Source organism: Gopherus flavomarginatus, chromosome 9 (genome assembly GCF_025201925.1).
Source record: "Gopherus flavomarginatus isolate rGopFla2 chromosome 9, rGopFla2.mat.asm, whole genome shotgun sequence".
In the NCBI taxonomy this organism is placed as follows: Eukaryota; Metazoa; Chordata; order Testudines; family Testudinidae; genus Gopherus; species Gopherus flavomarginatus.
The window spans coordinates 74,806,068-74,822,158 of record NC_066625.1 but is presented as its reverse complement, the minus strand read 5'-3'; the positions used below and the strand labels follow the sequence as shown (position 1 = coordinate 74,822,158).

General features: G+C 40.0%; 1 protein-coding gene across 5 annotated transcripts in view; it reads right to left on the bottom strand.

Moving 5' to 3' along the window:
* SH3GL3 (SH3 domain containing GRB2 like 3, endophilin A3) overlaps positions 1-16,091 on the bottom strand; it is a 73,091-nt gene that overhangs the window by 23,307 nt on the left and 33,693 nt on the right. Inside the window, exon 2 of one of the 5 annotated variants that reach the window (XM_050966668.1) lies at positions 13,917-14,097. The exons of 2 other annotated variants lie outside the window; for them this stretch is intronic. The gene's annotated coding sequence lies outside the window, so the exon portion shown is untranslated. Of the gene's footprint in view, positions 1-4,570; positions 4,678-13,916; positions 14,098-16,091 lie in introns of those variants that run through there. 2 more of the 5 variants (XM_050966670.1, XM_050966669.1) reach the window with 2 other exon arrangements.

Below are 16,091 nucleotides of genomic sequence, written 5' to 3'. Positions count from 1 at the left end.
TGTTACTGGAGACACTCTAGATTATAATGGTGTAACTGAGCAGACTATCCCCTAGCAACCAACTGAACCTTCAATACAATTTGCTTTGAAAAGGTGTAACTTAGAATGTACTTAGGGAGCAAAAGGGGCAGATCCTCAATGGAGCTGTGACAATTTACACCAGTTAAGGGTCTGCCTGACCAAGAATATCTAGTCTGGTGGAAAGCTGGCCCATGCATTATTGAGATCATTGTCAGAAGCATCCACTAATTTTGGGTGCCCAACTTAAGACAACTAAAGCCTGATTTCCAGCGCTCCATGGAATTTCTGAGTGCTCAGCACCTCTACAAAAAATGTAGGTGTCTCAAACTGAGTGTCCAGAATTAATACATCTGAAAATAAGAACTTAAATAAAAGGCTCCTATTTATGTAAGCCAGTTGTGCAGTACTTTGCAGCAGGAAGTTCCAGCAGAGGGTGTGGAAACAAACAAACAAAGCCAAGCTTCAGAGCTCCAATAACTAGAACTATGCACTTTTTGCGCGTCTAAAATTCCCAACGAATACAGGTTTAGGCCCCAAGTTTACACTAGCTGATGCAAAGGAATAAACAGAATCAGGACGTTTTAAAGGAATCTCTATGGCAGGGATGGTGGAACAATTTTTATAGTGGGAGTGCTGAAATCAGAAACGATGTGTTTAGTTGTTACTACTACTTCAAAGCCAGGGTGTGCTGCCGCACCCACCCGTCATCCCTGCTTTATGAGGGGAAACAAAAACAGAGAAATAATTATCTGCAAATGAAAATGGGCAAAATATGCAGAAAGATTTTCAAGATTGTGAGAATCAATTATAAACAGTGAAGATCAAAAGAGTCAAACCAAAAATGTGCCAGCATTTGAGAGTGTTCTTTTAATTAACCTAAATCACCAACACCGAAGAATCTATATTACTTCGGTGCTAGGAAGAAAACCAACAGCCTGCTTTGTAGAGGTTAAGCACCAAAATACAGTGAAACCTCTTCAGTGCTGAAGTTGCTGCAATAACATGTACCTTCAAAAGAAAACAGGGCTATCATGCTTTGATTTGTTTGAAAGAGGATAGATTTATTCTGCTCTGCATGACAGATCTCTCTCTCTCTCTCATTCTCTCTTCTAAAATACAGGTTCTGCTGCAATGTGTGTATCTGTTTTAGTCCTGCAAGGTAGTGAGTCCTCTGATCTTTACCCAGTAAAGCATTTAATCATGTGCTTAAGTGCTTTAATGGATCAAGATCAGAGTGTTCAGCTCCTTGCAGGACCAAGCCTGCAATGGGCATCACCTGCATATTGAATCCTTTGGGGCATCTTCTCCCACTAAATACTTGGCCAACTATAGTACTAAGTCTCACGAGCCTGTATGAGAGTAGCCCACATTATTTCTCCTCAAGGAAGTAGAACGTTTGTTTAAAAAAGAAAACACTGAACAAGTAATTGAACTGGGTCTATTCATATGTACAGATCTATTTTCTGTTCTCCTGTTCCTATCTTGTGTTTTATGCTGCTTGTCATTGCAAAAATTAAACACACCAAACCAAATTTGTTCTTATTTCTAAATTGGCTGGTTTTGCCACACCTCTTTAAAACATGTGCCTCAGAGCAGTGGAAATTTGTTTTTGAAATCCAGGTGCCTTAAGCTTCTTCAAGTGGAAAACTATTTTTTAAAATATCCTGTGCTGTCATCAAGTTTCTCCAAATATTTGCTTTCCGTGTCAAGCTTTGTGTTATATGGCTTTTTTTTTTCATAAATCTCTGATTTATGACTGTCTGTAACTTTGTGGAGGCAGAATTATAAGGTGCTAAAAAAAAATCTCTCTTTTTTCCCCATGAGGGGTAAAATATTTCTGATACAAACCAATGCCTTACGAATGAATATTTAAGGGACTAGTTTGTCATTTTATATCATAACTTTTTCAGTTTTTTATTTTTAAATACTAAAGCATATAAAGAACGAGGTCGGCTTCTTGGACAATATGTTCAGAGGTAAATTTTCATAAGGATACATGAGGATATAGGCAAAGAATTATTAAATATAATCAGACGGTTACAGAATGCATGGTTCTTCTTGTAATTTACTAAGGCTCAATTCTACATACTACAAAGGGAGGGTCAGTAACACTAAGCTCTAAAAATATACACTGCACATCCAAGGGCCCTTAGCTTCCCACAAGGGACCTAATCCTATTACCACTGAAATGAAAATTTGAGGCATATATACATGCACAGAGACCCTACAAACAGGGCCAGCTCCAGGCACCAGCATAGCAAACAGCTGCTTGGGGCAGCCAATTCAAAGGGGCAGCACTCTGTCCGGTATCGAGGCGGTATGTCCGGTTCTTTGGCGGAAATTCGGCGGCAGGTCCCTCAGTCCCTCTCTTCCTCTTTGAGCTGCCACCGAACTGCTGCCGAGGAGGAAGAGAGGGAGGACCTGCCGCCGAACTGCCGCAGAAGCAGCAGCGCGGTTGAGCTGCTGCTGAAGTGCTGCCACTCTTGGTTTTTTTTGTCCCTTGGGGCACAGCAATACTGTATTTCTGTTTGAGAATGTAGAAAGAGCAGCTTGTGCCCCAAGGTATTCATTGCTGCATTTCAGTGGATCCACCTGCAAACCCTGATCCATAGCCCAGTGAAGTTAAGATCCTATTTAAAGGATACTGAGGGCCTCAGTTCCCAAGATATCAAACGTGCCCCACCTCCCCCAGCCCCTGCAAGAAACAGAGCAGGGAGTATTGGATTTATTTCCTATCTGTGCTTCAGTCTGTCGACCTACCCTTTATAAATGCTTCATATCTTAATTCAATATTTCTAATGTGAACAGTCTACAGTAATTCAAGAGAGATCAAAAAAGGTCAGAGGTAAATTTAGGCCCAGAAGATGGGTGTACAGTAATGAGCCTTATGAGGAGGAACAGTGGAAAAATCTATTTGCATTGTGACTGGTCTCCACTTGCCTCGGGAGCAGGGATCCAAGGCTGTCCCCATGTGCATGTTTCCTGCATAGTGATATTGTGTGAGCTACTACTACACCACTGTTAGTCTAAAACATTTTTACTGGTAATGGGTTGCATATGGATCTACATAAATCATTATTATTAAACCTACACTATAACAAGGAGCAAATCTTTCACAGCTAAGCATGATCCAAAACCTAAGGCAGTCCAGCCAGGCAATCAGCTGAGACCAACTAGAGTCAACTCTACAGTTGCCAGCATCAATAAGGGTGGACTCAGTCCAACTAAAAAACCCATATGCTAGTGCAGGGGGGGGGGAGGGGGAATCAGATCTTGGAATGCTAGGTCTGTAGCTCCCAAGTTCAATCAATGAACAGCTTACAGCTGTTGAGCTGCAGGAGCACAGTCCTGGCAGAAAGTCAGAACTGGCAGTTAGGTTTTATTTAGAAAGGAAGCCCCAATTGTGTGAGCAGTCCATGCTGGACTGACATAGTCTCTGCATGGGCCTTTAAATACATGGAGCTCAGGGCCAAATTCTTTTTTGCAAACCAGACGTATCTATGTAAACTCTCACAACATAATCACGGGCCATTACCATGATGTTTTTTATTCAGCAAAACTCCCTAATGAAGTCAATGGGGAGTTCTGCTTCCAAACCAATGGCATGATAAGACCTCTATTAAAAGTCCCAATCCTACTCACACAAGGAGCCCACTGATTTCAATTCCCTAAGTAGAGTCCTATTTTTCTATTACATTTTCAGGAGATCTTCCCACTCACTTCAGCGTGACTCCTTGTAACTACTACTCCTGGGGGAATTCTCCAGCAAAAAATTAAAAATTCTGTGCATATTTTTAAATTCTGCATATTTGTCATAACACCACAATATAATCATGCCAGTTTCAATTATTTTGGTAATTTATTTCAAAATACCTGTCGGCAAGTATGTCTATAACAGTAAAGGCAAGAAAAAAGATTCAGGAAATGTTTTTTGATGATTACATTCCTTACTAGGCATATTAATACAGAAGCTGAGTAATAATTCATTTAAACCACTATACAGAAATGCATTTCTTGCATCCCTCAGAAGCAGCGCAAGGGCTTGGGAGAGTCAGGAGTAGTGCAGGAGCTGAGGGAAAGGGAAGTAATTGTTGGGAAGAAGCCTGAGAGTGAACCTGTACTGTTGTTGGGTGTGGGCGGGAGACGTATGGAACAGATTATTTTGGGAGGTGGGGTGGAGGATTGTTAAGAAGCTGGGGAGCCTTGCCCATGCAGACTCTGGCCGATCCCAGCCTCTCTCATTTAGTCATTTCCAGCAGCTTCCAGGCCAATGGGAGCTGCTGGAAGCGATGCGTGCTGAGGGGCTTTCCCTCCACAAGCGGCAGAACAAGTTTGGGAACCACTGGTCTAGATCAATCAAATTACTCCCAAGAACAATCCCACTGAAGACAATGTAAGTAAAGCTTGCGCAATTTAGATCTTTGGGAATTATGCTAAATTCTTCTCTTCTAAGGCCTGGTCTACAGTAGGGGACGGGGTCAATGTAAGATACGCAATTTCAGCTACGGGAATAGCGTAGCTGAAGTCGAAGTATCTTATTTCAACTTACCTCCCATCCTCATGCGCGGGATCGACGACCGCGGCGCCCCCTGTCAACTCCGCTACCGCCACTCGCCCTGGTGGAGTTCCGGAGTCGACCGGAGCGCGTTCGGGGATCGATATATCAAGTCTAGATGAGACGCGAAATATCGATCCCCAGTAAACCAATTGCTACCTGCGGGTAGTGTAGACATACCCTTCAATATTCCCTTTCAGATGCCATTCTCTTGAATTCTTAACATATTTCAGAATATTTTATCTTCACCGTGCATGAAGGTACAGTTGGTTTAGCAATTCATACGGAATTCTCAGAGCCTTGGGTATATCATAAGAGGAATACCATGCCCTGATCAGTAAATTCTACTTCTGATATTCCCTGCTCAACTTCTTTGTTCCATTCTGAGCTCTGCATTCTGAATGGGAAATATTAATAGAAGAGAAGGTATTCTGAATATGAATAACAATGCTTCCAATTTATGAAAGCAGAGCTTGAAGTACTTTACAAACATTAACTGAAGTTTCCAAATAATGTACGTATTAATGCCACTTGTTTACAGAAGGGAAAACCTAGGCAGAAAGAGTTTAGCTGGTCTGCCAATAAAGAGCAGATCTGGGATTAGAACCCAAGAATCCTGACTCCCAGTTTCCTGGGAGTTCCATGCTTCCTCTCATATGCTATTCTGTTTATGTACTTTTATGTAATGTAAATGAAATCTAAGTTATATTTATTAGGGAAAAAGTACTGATAGTGCAATAACTGACAGTGACAAAATCAGTTACAAGAATTCCAGATTTTAATCAGGAAACAAGATTAAAACACATGCAGTGTATGCATGGTACAGTCTGTTGAAAAACTGAAATTGAAAATGATGTTATACTTGTTTTCCATGATTAAACTCATCTGGCCAGATGTTTCCTCTGTCATCTGGATTTTCAGATTTGGAATTATAACACTTCTATTAAGATCTGAGATCTGCAAAATGATGATGGTTTACAGTGCTGACCTATGTAATCACAGATTTTAAATAATTCCAGACTTCCAAATAGCTCTATATTCTAAATAATTGCAGACATGTACACATTTTGAGAAACTTTCTTTAGTCTGGGTCTCATGGCTGCAGTTCTTAGAAATACAGGCCTTACCTGTGACTAATTAGAATGAAACTGTCAAACATGACATCTACTAGTGAAATTTACAAAATGTAACAGAAATTCATTTTTTGTCCTAGAAGCACAATTCCAACAACAGAGGGAAACTAGGCACGCAACTCCCATAAAAAAATACTGGAAGCTGTACTGAAAAAAAATTACCCTGTGCATAAATAACACTGAGGTGAAACCAGAAATTGCAAGTACACAATATTTAAAGAAGTCATGACTATGGCATAAAAATGAGAACTGCAAAAATAACCTAGTGAGAAGGAGGAAAAGAGAAAGTAAGCAGCTATAATAGGACACTTTGCACTGGAAAGTATGCAACTACTTAGGACTCAGATAATGTTTGTTAGACTATTTTTGGGTTTTTTTTCAATATTTTCCACTACTGTATCTTTGAGAGTTGAAACAGCTAACTCTGTAATTCCTCAGAGACTTATTGCTAGGTGCAGGAATGAAAAGGAGAAATATCAGAACATCTAAGCTCCTTGTCTATCTTAACACTTTGCAGATATGTCCACCTAAATCACATTGGATTTTATAATATCTTTTAAACTGCCAAAAATTAACAATCATTTTAAAAGTGACTAACTCAAACATCAATCCCTGTCATTTGATAGCCACTATTAAACAATTAATGAAACCACAAAATGAGCATGAGCTTTCCACACCCAGTGCAAAAGGAAGATGTTCTTGAATGGAATCCAAAGAATAACTATAGATGTGTTCCCGTCATTAGTGCAGGCATCAACACAGAAAATTGAAATTTTTTTTTTAAAATCTGAGATAGGAAGAAAAATAGCAAAACATAAACTGTAATTATGAAAAGGTATTTTAAAACAATACAAGACTGAAATCCCAAAATAATTCAGAGAATAACCTTTGAACTTAATGTTCACCTGTGAGGCGCAGCTGTGGAATTAAACTAATGACAAGTAATGGGAAGAAGAGTTGTAAGGACATCACAGTGGAAAACACATTGTGCGTAAATTGCATGCTAAGATCACTCAGCTTATGAAGGATCATTTTACACCAGCAGTGTTGCACTTTCACTGGTGTAGCTCACTTCCCTAGCCCTGAACAAAATAAACTATCCTGGTAAAAGCACAACTGTGCCAATATAACTACAACTACACTACATCAGGAGATCTTTAATGACCCTGTAACCGTGCCTCAGTGGGCCACAACTGAGGATGCCAAACTCAGGACAAACTGCTGAGAAATAGGGCAGATGCACCCCAAGACTTGTGGCTAATCCTCCATAGTATATACCAAACTAGCAACAAAAGTAAAAACTTCTTTCACCACGCTGGCTAACAAGAAGTCATAAAAGCAGTTTCCTCCAGCATTCCACCCCTTGTATTACCACCAAAAACACTGGATTTAAAAGTAGTGAGTGGTTCTTTACAACCAGTCCCATCAAATAAAAGGTTCTTCTGATCCCAAAGGACCAGCCGCACACCCAGGTCAATATATAACTTAGATCTTACCCAAAAATCATGCCGATGCCAATCCTTTAGTATCTAAAATTTAAAGATTTAATTAAAGAAAGAAAGAATTGGTGAAAGAAATCAAATACATACGATAATGGCAAAGTTCTTAGTTCAGGCTTGTAACAGTGATGGAATAAACTGCTGGCTTATGTCAAGTCTCTGGTTGCTTGCAAATCATTGGAAAGTCCTCAGTCCATTGGTTAGAATACTCCCATTAGTATAGTCCATAGTCCAGAGGCTAGAGCAGGATAGAGGCTGGTGCAGGAGTTTTCAGGGCCTTTTATATCTTCTGCCATGTGGAGGGAACCCCACTGTTTTAAACAAACACCTCAGCACAGCTAGTGAAAAATTACAGGTAAAATATGGGAGTTTGGAGTCACATGTCAATGCCCAATTTCACTCAGTCATTGCAGGAAGCCATTATCTATATTCCAGACAGCACGTTTACAGGACAGTCCACTCAGTGTAGGTGGGCGCCTCCCATGGTCCATTGTGAATTAAACGTCCTTTTGGTGGGCCACTCAATTTGAATAGTCCCTCCAAGATGTGCTGGCTAAATACCTTGTTAGTTAGCCCAGGAGCAAACATTTGAAATACAGGTATAGTGCCAATACTCGTAACTTCAAATACAAAGATGATACACGCATACAGATAGCATAATCACAACCAGAAAATCATAACCTTTTAATAGACATCTTACATGCCACATTTTGTGCAAGATATGTTGCAATATATAACAGTGCTTGCAACAATCATCTGTAGCGGGGGAGGGCAAACTGATGGCCCATGGGCTAGATCCAGCCCGTCAGGGCTTTCAGTCCGGCCTGTGGGATAGCCAGCCCCATGGAGCAGTGGTGCTAAGGCAGGCTCCCTGCCTGCCCCGGCCCCGCACCACTCCTGGAAGCAGCCAGCACCATGTCCCTCCGGCCCCTGGGGAGGGGGCAGCAGAGGGCTCCATGCACTGCTCTCGCAGCTCCCATTGGCCGGGAACAGGGAACCGCGGCCTATGGGAGCTTCAGGGGTTGTATCCAGAGGTAAGGGCAGTGCATGGTGGAATCGCCTGCCTCACCGCACCCTTAGGAGCCACTGCCAGATATGCTGGCCACTTCTGGGAGCAGTGTGGGGCCAGGGAAGGCAGGGAGCCTGCCTTAGCCCCATTGCCACTCTGGAGCCACTCGAGGTAAGCAGTACAGGGCCAGGGCCCACACTCTGAACCCCTCATGCACCACGCACTGCAACCCCCTGCTCTGAGCCCCCAGCTGCATCCCTCCTGCATCCCAACCCCCTGGCCTGAGCCCCCTCCCACACTCTGCACCTCCTCCTGCACCCCAACGCCCTACCATACCCTGCACAGCATACCCCCTCCCACACCTCAACCCCAGCCCTACATTCATGACCCTGCATACAATTTCCCCACCCAGATGTGGCCCTTGGCCAAAACGTTTATCCACCCCTGATCTATATGGTCATATTTTAAATCAGATAACATCACAGACCTAAAAATCAAAAAGGATGTTATGCCTAGCAAGGGACGTAAAAGGCAATAAAGCTTTCTAAACACATTCGGATAAAGAAGAAGATGAAGGAAAGTGCAGGTTCTCTGCTTAGCAGTGAAGGAGAGCTAATAACTGATAACATCAAGAAAGCTGAAGGGTTTAGTGCCTATTCTGCTTCAGTCTTCATTAAAAATGTTAATGGTGATACTCAACACTATTAATATTAACGAGAAGGGGGCAAGGAAAACATGCCGAAACAGGGGAAGAACAAGTTAAAGAATATTTAGATAAGTTAGATGTATTCAAGTTGGCAGGGCCTGATGAAATCCATCTTAAGGTTCTTAAGATATTAGCTCAACCAATCTTGGAACTGTTAACAATTATTTTTGAGAATTCATGGACAATGAGCTCCCAGAGGACTGGAGAAGGGCAAACATAGCACCTATCTTTAAAAAGGGGAATTATAGACCAGTTAGCCTAACTTCGATACCTGGCTGGAAAGATACTGCAACAAATTATTAAACAATCAATTTGTAAGCACCTGGAGGATAACAGAGTTATAAGGAATAGCCAGCATGGATTTGTCGAAAATAAATCATGCCAACCAACCTAATTTCCATCTTTGATAGGGTTACTGGCTTAGTGGATGTGGAGGGAAGCAGGGGACATGATAGATCTTGATTTTAATAAGGCTTTTGACAACGTCCCACATGACATTATCACAAGCAAACTAGGAAAATGTGCTCTAGATGAAATTACTATAACAGGTAAGTGAGTAACTGATTGCAAGACCATTCTCAAACAGCAGTTATCAATGGTTCACTGTCAAACTAAGAAGATATATCCAGTGGTGACTTACAGGGGTCAGTCCTGGTCTGGTACTATTCAACAGCTTCATTATTACTTGGATAATGGATAGGAGTGCCACCAAGCTGGGAGTGGTTGCAAGTACTTTGAAAGTAGGATTAGAATTAAAAATTATTTCAACAAATTGAAGAATTGGTCTGAAATCAATAAGATGAAATAGAATAAAGACAAGTGGAAAGTACTTCACTTAGGAAGGAAAAAAAATCAAATGCACAACTACAAATAGGGAATAACTGGCTAGGTAGTAGTATTGCTAAAAACGATCTGGAGGTTATAGTGGATCACAAATTGAAGGAGAGTCAACAATGAGATGCAGTTGTGAAAAAGGTGAATATCATTCTGGGGTGTATTAACAGAAGTGTCATATATAAAACATGGGAGGTCACTATCCTGCTCTATTTGGCACTGATGAGGCCTCAGCTGGAGTACTGTGTCCAATTTTCAGGATGGGCAGGGATGAATCACGAGTAACTTTTTATCCACATAAATAGTCCTACTGACATCAAGGGAACCACTTACCTGAGTAAAGTTACAACTCAAGCCCATTGTCATATATTTTGTAAAGAATTATACAAACTTACAACATTATCTTTTAAAATAAAATAAAATAAAATAAAAATAAATAAATAATAAAAGCATGAAGGGTTGTAATGTGTATGCTTGTAAAAGTTGCAATTACGTTTTTCTTCTTATTCAATACTGATTAGCTAAGTAAATACAACAATCTCTCACTTCTTCTGACAAGGAGAACTATGAAAAATTACAGAAACATAAGGACAATGCACTACAAAATATTTGTTGTTCATTAATTTTTAAAAATATATTTTCATTTTAGCTCTTTACATATAAATCCCTCATAATGCACTAAAAAAATGCCCTGTAAAAAAAACTGACATCTTAGAAATTAATAAGAGACCCTATTGCGGCATAGTGTGATTAAATGTGTGGGGAAAGACTGCCACTTTTCATGTGAGCCACCAGGAGTAAGGATTAGTGAGATTCTGCTCCAGTTTGAAAATGAAAAAATCAAACAAAGGGGAAGGAGAAGAAAACAAAACAAAGTGGTAAGAAAAAGGAAGACTGGAAGTTACTCAACCTCAATATGTATATTTATGAAGTGACTCAATAAATTGGTCTTGGACTATTGAGCGTTTCACCTCTTCATAGCTCACTAGTTCAAATGTGAGCTAGGAGAGATAGTAATTGAATACATTATCTGTTGGCCGTTTTGTTCACTATGGGAAATGAGCTGGAGGCCTCAGGAAAGAAGCTAAGTATTTCACTAGCAGTGAGACTGAACTACTTCCTTGCACCTAAAGTCAGTCTCTCTGAAAAATAAGATTGAGACACATTGGCAAGGCAGTGTGGGAAGACTGCTTTATTGTTACTTTTGTTACATCTATTTTGTGGATAAGGAAATGATTTCTGTGCTACGCTGTGAATCTGGTATCTTTGACAAACACTAATTTCACTTAGTAATTTGAACATATATACAGTTTGCAAGCAATATATTGGCAAATATGATCTCCATTTGCTTTGTTTCAAACATGTATGAAATCAATGGGAATTAGGCTCCTAGATGTTTTTGAAAATCCCACTAGGCTCCTATCTGCATCTTTAAGCACCTAAATACCTTTAAAATCTGGTCTAGAGAGACATATTAGAAACATTTACGCAAATAACTGTTCCAGGGTAACAGATGTCTATTTTATTTCCGATTCCAGCCATAAACACCTAGCACAGGCTTAATTAGCCTCTACTATAGCACCATATTTTTTTCAAGCAGCATTTTCTTCCAGACACAGTTGCTTCTGCACAGAAAAGTCCTTAAGACCTCAAAGCAGAACAGATTTTGTTTACAAAAAAGGAGTGGGTAAGTACATAGGCCCTGTCTTGACAGGTATTTAGGCTCCTTACTTTCACTGATTTCAGTGGAAGTTATGAGCCTAAATACCTTTGAGGATCTCGGTCTAAGTGTCTTTTTATTTAAATAATCTTATTCACACACACACACCCACACACACACCCCACACCATCTGGATGAATGAAAAATGAATGAGAGCAAAAGAAACACAATCATTTGTGCTGTCCAGTGTAGGCAGTTTGAACAACCATCTCCCTGCCTGGTTCCAAACGATCATGAAGAAGACCACTCCAGAGGTGATCCATAGTCACACCAATGCTTGACCACAAAGATATGTGGACAAACATGTACATTTGTACCCACTATTTCATTTGTAAACTATATGTTATGTGTCGAGGTCTACAAAAGAGCATCTAACATACTTCAAATAGCCTCAAAATTTTGAGCACAGGACCTGAGAACAACACCTAACTTTTTTCCAGCAGGATAAATCTCACATTTAAAACTACAGTACAGTATGGAAGCTGATAAATATTTTTAAAAACGTAGGGATTTAGACTCATAGACTTTAAGGTCAGAAGGGACCATTGTGATCATTTAGTCTGATCTCTTGCACAATGCAGGCCACAGAATCTCACCCACCCACTCCTGTAACAAACCCCTAACCTATGTCTTGAGTTATTGAAGTCCTCAAATTGTGGTTTGACGACCTCAAGCTGCAGAGAATCCTCCCGCAAGTGATCCGTGCCCCATGCCCCATACTGCAGAGGAAGGCAAAAAACCTCCAGGGCCTCTGCCAATCTGCCCTGGAGAAAAATTCCTTCCTGACTCCAAATATGGCGATCAGTTAAACCCTTAACATGTGGGCAAGACTCACCAGCCAGCAGCCAGGAAAGAATTCTCTGTAGTAACTCAGATCCCATCCCATCTAACATCTCATTGTACTGCATCTATCGCAATGGAGGTCTTGGTCTATGACTAAGGCTCCTACAGTCTACAGCAATAATAATTATACATGGATAAAGTTTTGTAAAGAAAATCAGATGAGCGCAGTATAAAACCCTATATAGAATAAAATAAGACATTGCACACTTGCATCCAAACTAATGTAAATTTTTCCTTGGACAAAAATGGCACAGATAATAATGTTTAATTAATTAATTATTGCAGAAGTCCTACAGCAATTCTTTTCTTTCTGTAACTGATACATATATTTCTTTTAGGAATTTTCCATTCTGCCTTACCTACTACTCCCAACCATTAGCATTCTCTGTTATGTTAGTAAAGCTTGACCAACTGGATATTTTCAGAGTCGGGAAGATTTCCCAGCCAACTTTCCAATCTGTATCATTAGTGACAGCACTAGCAAAATCAGAAAAACTTTAAGGAAACTGCAGAGATGGAAAATGTTTCAATGAAAGAGCAGTATACTTGGTACACTGAAATAAATGGCTTAAAATTATATTTATTTACTATCCTAAAACGATGTGGCTCAAATTCTACCTTCCATTTCACTTATGCAATTCCCATAGGCAGAATTTGGACCTATTACTTTTAAATGAAAGATAATTGGCTCAATTCATCCCAGGATTATACCAACTTCTGTCAGCATAACCCAGGGGTCTGGGCATCAGCTTGCAGAAAGTCCATCCCTAGGAGGGCTGCTGCTGTACAAGTGACCATTAACTAGTCAACAGATCGAAAAGCGAGCAGAAGTGACAAAGGATGAAGCATGAGTCAGGCAGGCAGGGGTGCACTCAGAATATTCCCAAGACAGCCTCTGGTAGCAAGGTTCTTATATAGCCCTAGCTACAAGTTAAAGCTTTCTTACCTTAGTAGACTACTTATGGAAGGCAGCAGTACCAACGCTGCCCACCTTCCCTAGGGAAGAGAAGAATACAGCTTAAATTCCTTTGTCTCATCGAAGGTGAACTGATGCCAAACAAGTTTAAATACCTTGGGCCAAACCCTGCTGTCTGCTACTATCCCTTCAGTGGGGCTGATATAACTGAGATCACAATTTGGCCTAATGCTCATAAACCTAATTAAAAGTGTGTGCATGTGTATAGGTGCAGGGGGGGAGGAGACTCGCTTCTTCATTGACAACTATTGTATTAGCTGCAACTCTATTTCAATGGCACTCAGTTGAGTTAACCGATTGAGCTATGGCAGTTTTTCTTGGCAGTCCTATCTGCATGCTTAACTACACTGCAGTACATAATCACAGAACGGTCACTCTCTCAGATCTCTCAAGTATTTCTACCAAGCTCTGTAGCTTTCTGATACTTTAAGTTTCAGGAATGTGAGATGGCTGCCCAGTATCCTAAATTACTGGTATATCGTTTAACCCATTGTAAGCTTTAGATTTCACCTGCTCTGCATTCTCTGACCACCTCCACATAAATAGGCAGAATTCCCATTTGCTTTCACTTTTTTTTGATAATGCGTACACATTTTTTGCCTCAGGATAAAACTATTTACCTCTTAATCTCACCTCTTTGCCTTGCAGTTTATTCTCTTCTCTCTCTTGCACTGAATCTCCATGTAGTCTGCTCTCAGTTGCCTCACATCTTGTGATTTTCTCTCTCTCTTGCTCTTGTTGTTTACTCTCCTCTTCATTTCCTCTCTCTCTTTTCCTTTTGTCTCACTTTCCTCTCCTCACCTAAAGAGTATAAATATGCTTTTCCTAGACAAAAAGGCACTATTTCAGATCTGGTACAAATCTAGTACAGGGTGTGGTGTAAAATCCCACACTAGCAAACAAGATATGGCACACAGTCAGAAAGGACATGCCCAGGGTGCATGGATCATTTCCCCTAACCCCTGCAATTTCCCATCATAAAAACCCCACATGAGCAGAACGATCCATGGAATAGTCTTCAGTCTGTTGTGGTTTTAAATTTAAATCCACCTAAGGTGATTTTCTATTCATGCTAAGCATAAAAAGTATTGGTACTGCTGCACTGCAAAAGCTTAAGACAACAAAAGGAATAGATTGCAAAGCTGTCTGTTGCACTTCCGGTCAGTGACATAGTGATGGGTGTCATGGACACCCATGTACGATAAAACAGTGTGGGCTGTCATCAGGGTAGGCTACTTGATCATATCATTAATTTATCTATTTATCTATCTATTTCATACAGAAATTTCATCATCATCGTGTTTATGGATCAAATTCTCTGCCATAGTACCATATTACTCTAGCAACATACCCTGCTGATTTACCAGAGGCTTCAGAGGTTGGATAAAAGGGAATTCTCCAGAGTTAGAATGGGAAATAGGCATCTTTATTCCCACTCCAGAGTAAGCTTCAAAATGGATTCTAGAAACTATGTTTTTCCCCCCACATAGAGCGTGGGTGGCTATATCTACTCTTTTGGAGATGACTTGTTTTTGAATGGTTATGTTTTTCAAGAAGTTTCCAAAAACACCTAGGCTCTGGAACAATTGAATACATGTTTTTTAAAAATTAACATAAACTGAAAAAAATTAAAATTAAATATTTCTCAGACACATGGAACCATGAGCAAAATTATTATTTAAATCGAAACTGTTTTACATATTTATTGTTGATTTGTGGAGGTCACTTTCTCATTATACACAGTACTGATACTGCAAACTTAGGGATATATTCTTTTCCCCACACATGCAGGCAGTACTCAGTGATCATAATGGGATGATGCATAAACAAAAAAGAAGAAGCCCCTTTGTTTTGATGCTATTACATTGTCACTATTAATCCTAGCCGTCCTTAAATACGGCTTCTTATATTTTCAATTTGTATCTTATGGGAAAGAAGATTGCCTTCTGTTAGTTTTTTCAGTAGGACTTCAAGGTTAGTCTTATGAGTTTTTAATAGTCTGTACATTTTGCAACAGACTCTGTGCCAGAGTCTGGCATTTATTTATATATGTTCTTATTTGGTAAAAACAGAGATGGGCTAAACCATACTTGAGTAGCTTGTTTCTCAGAACACACTGATATCTATGTTTGTGTGCGTGTATAAGATAAGTATTCCAATGATATCCACACCTCATTCATTATCTTATGATGAAGTCAGTAATTTTAACTACTACTTCAACTGGTCCTCAAGGGATTCAGTTTACAGAGATGCTATCAACTTCAAAATGACATGTTTGCCTGAAAAATGTTCCCTTACTATTGTTACAAAACTAACCACTAAGAGAGCTACACCTGAGAGGAACTGGGTGGTGAGCAGGGATGGAATCTCTGTTTTCAGTCGATTTTGTGCAATTGACAGCTCCTTCTGTCCAGTCACTTCCACTGTTTTCTCTTCATATCCACGGCAACAGCAGTATCTGAAACTAATATAACTATTTTAAAAGTATCCACATTTCACACTGATGGTGTCCCTTTATGAGAAAGCTCTCCTGGTGTTGTAGTGTGCTTTTTTATTTTCCCATATAATATCAGCAAGTTCTGAGTGCTGACATACGCTCCCTGATTGTGAGAGAAGAACACTGTGGTACAGTAAACTCCACAAATGTTAACACAAACAAGACAATGTTATAATACTCAGGTGAGAGGTTAGTTCTGGTGATTGCGAAGGCGATATGGATGAAGCCAGTTCTATCTATGCCCAACCTATTCTTAAGTCATTGTGTAGAAAGTATATTTCCCAAATTATGATAGAAT